The sequence below is a fragment of the Neovison vison genome, chromosome 6 (genome assembly GCF_020171115.1).
Source record: "Neovison vison isolate M4711 chromosome 6, ASM_NN_V1, whole genome shotgun sequence".
Classification (NCBI taxonomy): Eukaryota; Metazoa; Chordata; class Mammalia; order Carnivora; family Mustelidae; genus Neogale; species Neogale vison.
The window spans coordinates 221047998-221053997 of NC_058096.1; the positions used below are offsets into that span (position 1 = coordinate 221047998).

At 62.1% G+C, this 6000-nt stretch overlaps 1 protein-coding gene across 3 annotated transcripts in view; it reads right to left on the reverse strand.

Moving 5' to 3' along the window:
* The window catches only part of KDM4B (lysine demethylase 4B), a 132892-nt gene extending 128382 nt beyond the window's left edge, over positions 1 to 4510 (reverse strand). For all 3 annotated transcript variants that reach the window (XM_044254483.1, XM_044254482.1, XM_044254484.1), the window contains exon 1: positions 4444 to 4510. The gene's annotated coding sequence lies outside the window, so the exon portion shown is untranslated. The remainder of the gene's footprint in view (positions 1 to 4443) is intronic.
* Positions 4511 to 6000: the final 1490 nt, after the last annotated feature.

The following is a 6000-nucleotide window of genomic DNA, read 5'->3' on the forward strand; positions in this document are numbered from 1 at the left end:
GCTTCTGTTCTCCTGGATGAGAAAGACAATAAATATATAAACAGATTAACTTATGTGTTTACAGCAGTGCTGAACACGAAGAAAAAAAGGCAGGATGGGGAGAGACAGAGGCTGGAAGGGGGAGTTTAGGCAGCGCGGCCAGGGATGGCCTCTGAGAGAAAACGGGAAGAGACAAGGAGTCAGCTGACAAGAAGAGTGAGGGGAAAGCCAGTGCAAGGGCCCTGAGGCAGGGCAGGGAAGAGCAGGCAGGGCAACTGGTTATGAGCAAGGTGCAGGATGGGGGGAAGAGTAGGGCAAGGAGAAAGGACAGGCAACAGAGGACAGAGCACAGAGCCCATGGGAAGGAGTCTCACGATTTTTTCCAGGAATGTGAGGAAGCTACTGGAGCATTCTGAGTAGAGGCTGACCACTTTTAGAGCTTCTAAAAGCTCCTTGAGGAAGCAGGAGTGGAAAGTGACAGACCCGTGGCAACACCTTATCTAACCAGCAAGCTGCTCCCAGAACAGGCCAAGTCAAAGTGGAGGAGGAAACTCAAAAACCAACTCATCCAACAACAAAATCAATTCATCAACCCACTCAGGCCTTCCGACTGCGGTGACACAAACCTATTTTTTTTAAATATCAGAGTTAAATCCATTTCACTGGATCAAAGGGTCTGCAACCAGCGTATGAACGGAGCCACGACTTCATGGACATTACTGCTTGGGAGAAGGCAAGGTTAAAGAAGTGAGTCACCTCAAAGTCAACGTAAAGAGAACTGTTAAGCAAAGTGACAGGAAGGGGTATGGTGGGGGCTGGGGGGGAGAGGTATGGTGACAGGTGGAAGCCAGCCTCGGCAGGGCATCCGGGCAGGCTTGGGGTGAGGCCACGCCCACCAGGCGACACGGGCAAGTCCATGGGTGCCCTCTTCTCCTGAAGGGGAAGCTGCAGGCTGGGAAGGGCCCCAGAGAGGCAGAGTGACAGCCCAGCCGGGAAGGACTAAGGACTGGGAGGGCCAGGCTGAGTTTGGCCAGACACTGTTTGCAAACATAAGCCCCTCCCTATTCAAGGACAGAAGGGAGGAAGGGGACAAGGGACACCAGAACTTGAGGGAGAGCAGGGTCATAGCCAAATATCAGGCTGCTGCAGGATTAAAGGTTAAGTGACAGGATCTCCTTCGGGGGTAACTGTGCCCCCCACCACCCGCCCCAGCACGCTGGGCAATGTCTGAGGACATTTGTGGTTGTCACACTGGGGGTGTGGGCGTGCTCCTGGGATCAAGTGGGCGGGGCCAGGGATGCCGCTCAGCGTCCTACAGTGCCCCGGGCAGTCCCAGGGAGGACAAGCCGACTGAATGTGGACAGGCAGAGGGAGCCGCTGACAGGAACTGATGCCGCACACCAGTAATCAACCGTGTCCAGCTCCCAGCTTCCGGGGCCACACAAAGCATTCAGTGCTTCTCATCCCCTCTGATCCCCCACAACGACCCAGCATACGTTCTCACTGCACCCATTTTACAGGTGAGGAATCCGAGGCCCAGAGAAGGGACATAATGTGGTCTGGGGGAGGGATGTGAACCCTGGTCCCTCACACTTGGAAGCCTGTATGGGGAACGGAGTGGGGGGACAGGAATCCAGGGACACGGCCAAGAACAGCAGGACAGAACGGAGTCCAGGTTCAGCCCGGGCGTCTGCTGCCCAACATCCTCACCAGGGCGGGGCAGGAAAGAGCTGGGGCACAGAGGCCCCTGGGGGCAGCCCCCGGAGCCAATCTCTGGAGCAGAGCCAGGAGCCCTGGCCGCCGAGGCTGTGGGTGAGGCACAGGGGGTAACCCAGCAGGTCTGTGCGGCCCTCCACAGTCATGCCCTTTGCAAGCAGGTCATTCGCTCTTCACCCCGCCCCCCAACTTGGGAAGGCTTCATGAACCCCCTAACTTTGTTCCTGAGCAAGTGACTGGCCCAAGGTCACAGAGCTCTGAACCCCACACCATGCTTCCACAGCCCAGGAAGGAGGCCACTTAAAAGGCTCATCTGCCAGGGTCTCAGTCCGGCACCACCCACCCATCCCCTGAACCAGACCCCCACGGATGGTGGGATTCACACCCTAGGACCCTCACCTCTCCCTTGCCCCCCATGAGAACCGAGGCCCCCTCAAGTCAGCAATTCTCTATAACCTGTCCCAGCGCTCCATCGCTCCCCACCACCCCCGCCTTCTCACAGGTGTCACATAGAAGCCAGAACAGATGGCTGAGCCCCTCCAGGGGAAGGGGGTGGGGCACGGGAGGGCAGAGGCAGCAGCACAGGGATCAAGCACAGACAGAGCGGCAGGGGTGGGGGGAGGGAAGAGGAGGGGGCTGACCACCCCAGAGGGCTCCTGCAGGATGGCACAGGGACTGAGGAAAAGTACAACAAAGGCCGGGCGGGGTCCTAAATGACCAATCAGCACCACCTTTAGGCACCAGCAGGCCACAATCTCCTTAGCAGGCCACCCCCAACAAGGAAAGGATCCAAAAATGGGAGAAAATCAATTGTTCCAAGACCTGTAGGTATTTTGAGTCTCAAAAGCTACACACTCCCATGAGTGTGCACACAGACGCACGGGCGGCGACTGACACCGGACGTGCATGCCAGCACGGCCACACCTGGGTGCCCCTGGGCCACCCCCCTCCGTGGGGCCACCCCCTGTGCTCCCCAGCAGTGACGTCCCCCAGGGCAGGGCAGCCTGACCGGCGGCATGGTGTCCCCGGCACAAACAGAGGAACACCGAGATTCACCCAGCATCCAATCAGAAACCCGGAAAGAGGTCCAGCGAGTTTCAGAAACCCTCGACTCCCATAATTCACAAGTTGACTCCTCGACTTTCACACTCTGTCCTTCAGGGTTCCACACACCAGGCTGCAAAGATGGGAGAGGCCGACCGCAGCTCTTGCAGAGGCGGCGAGAAAAGGCTGACCAGCGAGTTGACAAACCCTCCCGGAGCCTCATAAGGAAGCTATTATTTGAGAATTAGGGGAGTCATTAGCTCTCGGATGGCAGCGATAGAAGCCCGTAGAGTCATCTAATGAACCCGTTTTAGGGGCTTTCTCCAGCCGGGGGACAAGCACATAAATGGCTGTTGAGGCAGAGGGGTGGGGCAGGGCCCCCAAGCCTTGACTGCATCCCACTATCCTCCCACCCCAAGACCGAGCCAGCACCCCATGGGGCCCGAGGGAACTTGCTGAATAAAAGCAGCTGACAGAGACACACCGACCAGAACACACTCTGTACACCGCAGGACCACCGGATTCCACCGAACTGAACCACCTTCTCACTAGTTTCATAACTCGGGAAACAGTTCCCCAGATGCACCTGAATTATTAACACAAAAGCATCCTCCCCCCGCCCCAAAACAGATGGGACACACGGAAGCGCAGTCCACGCCTCCCCCGACCCCAGGGGGAGGACAATCGCCCCCAAAACCATCCACGGCGCTCAGGTGGACATGCACCCCATTCCACCTGGTGTCACCGTGCCCCCTGGGCGCAGACTCGGCCCCCGCAGGCTGAGGGGCAGGTCCTTTGCAGAGTGAATCCGTCCCCCAGCTCCCACCGGGGTCGCGGCGGGAGCGACTCCACCACCGACTGCTCCAGAGAAGGGGGTCTCTGGGATGGCGATGGGGCTCCAAGGGGGAGGCACTGAGGGGGCGCGTCCGGAAGCTGCGAGGTGCCTACCAAGTGGACACGTATTTTAATAATAATTTTTAAAATCCAGACTGCACGCTTATTGTAGGGGAGTGCGAGACAGGAAGCGAGTTGGGAAGCCGCGACGGCGCGGGGGGCTGTCTCGGGGCGGGGGGTGGGGTGCAGCGACGGCCGTGTCGGGGGCCGCGGCCGGGCAGCGCCCCGGTGACCCCGCCGGGAGCCCAAGGGGCGGAAACGCAGGCAGGGGCCAGCTGGGGCCTGAGATCGCCCGCTCCCTCGCGCTCGCGAGCTCTCGGTCTCTGCCTCGTTCTTCTTTTTTTTTTTTTTTTTTTTTTTAATTATCAGGATTGTTGTGAATAATAAAAGAGAAGGGCCCAGCCGGGCAGGGCCAGCCGGGCCGGGCCACCCACGCTGTCATCTTTTGTGCAGAGCCGGCGGGGACGCCCCGGCCCAGCCCCCGCGCGCGCCCCCGGCCCCGGGCCGGACGCCCCCGCCTCCCGCCCCCGGCCCCGCCATTGTCCGGCCGCGCCGCCCCCGCCCGAGGCCCGGCGGGCGCCCCCGGGCCGGGCGGTTAACGCCCCCAACCGCCTCGCGGGCCGGGACAAAGCGCGGCGGCCGCGGCCCGAGCAGGCCGCGCCCGAGGCCTGGGCCTCGCGTCCCGGGCGCCCGACCGCAGCCCGGGGCGCGGCGCGGGGGCGGCGGCGGCGGAGGCGGTGGCGGCGGCGGCAGCGGCGGCGGCGGCTGGGCCCGAGCTCGGACGCGGCGGCCGCCTCCCCGCGGGCTCACCTGAGGCGGCGCGCGCGGCCCGGTCCGGAGCAGCGGCGCGCGCTCCCCCGCCCTCGGCGTCGCACCCCCAGGCCCCGCTCGGGCCGGGCCCCGCTCGGTCGCTGGCGGCCGAGCCCTCCGCGAGCGCCCCGGGCGGGGCTTATGAGGCCGCGCGCCAGCTCCGCCCTGGCTCCCATTGGGCCCCGAGCCCACGCCCGCACGCCCATTGGCTGCCGCTGACAGCTCCGCCCCTCCCCTCCGCCGGGCCCATCAACATCGCACGGCCCGCCCCCCGCGCGCCTCGATTGGGCGGGCGCCGGCGCTGGCCTCAAGTCCCCATTGGCTGAGCGGCCGGGACACGCCGGCGCCCACCCACGTGCCCGGTGACCGGCTCCGTTTTCATTGGAAGCGGCGCACGCCAGCCAAGACAGCCGCTACCAACCCGACGGCGGCTGGGCCTCGGATTGACAAGGGCGCCTCGGGGACCGCCCAACGACCGCACGGGGACAAGTGAGCATTGGCTTACGGGGTGAGCCCGAGGCGCGGACTGGCTGAGGCGAGTGCCAATCAGGGCCCGGGCCCCGCCCCGGTTATCAGGCTGCAACTGAGTACGTGAGACCCAGCACAACATCAGCACCCGGCCGGAGAGGCACGGAGAAGGGGTTCGAGACCCGCGGCCGGAACTCGGACGCAGAGCGCCCCAGTTGATTAAGTCCTGACGTTGGAAGCAGCTCCCGTGCAACCCGTTCTGCAAAACAGGAGAACGAAGAGCTGGAGAAATAAAAAGTCACGCGGCAAGCGTCCCTCGTCTGCCCCCCAAAAAGCCAAATTTATTTCCATCTCGATCAACCAACCTTTGCAAAGCGGCAAGGCCCTCCGGGTAGTTAGGTGCGCTCTCCCGAGTTCCCTAACACCAAGGTTCCAAGCTCACCTGGGCCCCACACCTCACTGGAACCTGGCTGGGCCTCAGTTTCCCCCGTGAAGTGGGTGTGATGGTAACACACAGGCACACGCTCAGCCGACCCTGCCGGCCCCTCCCCAAGAGATGTTGCGAGAATGAGTGGGACGCTGCACACACAGGATTCGAGCGGGTGGCTTCATCATCACTGCTTGTGCAGTAGGCAACAGTGGGGTGCGTCGCGGGTAGCTCGCGGGCAGTCGTGTGAACTGGCAGCCGGGCGTTTCCCAATGACATCTATGTCACCCACACTGTAACCCCCCCCCCAGGAGGTCAGGCACCCTGAACAATCCCCCCGGAGCTCACGTCTTCAGCGCCCAAGGTGTCGCTGTCCACACGCATCTACAGGGTACCAGCCCCGTAATTTGGGGCACGGGACACTCCGCAGCACTTCCAACTGTGGAGCAGTTTAACAAGAGGGCGGTCTTCATGCAGTGCCCTGGAATGATCCCCTACATTTTCGTGAGCAAACTGCAGCATGGTTCAGAATTTGGTGTCCACTAACCTACCTTAGGGAGAAGACACACCAGGTCCGGGGTGGTGTGGTCTCCAAGAGCTCGCATCTGGGACAATGCACAGAGAAAGGTCACCCCGGCAGAGAGAAAAGGAAATCTTTGGAG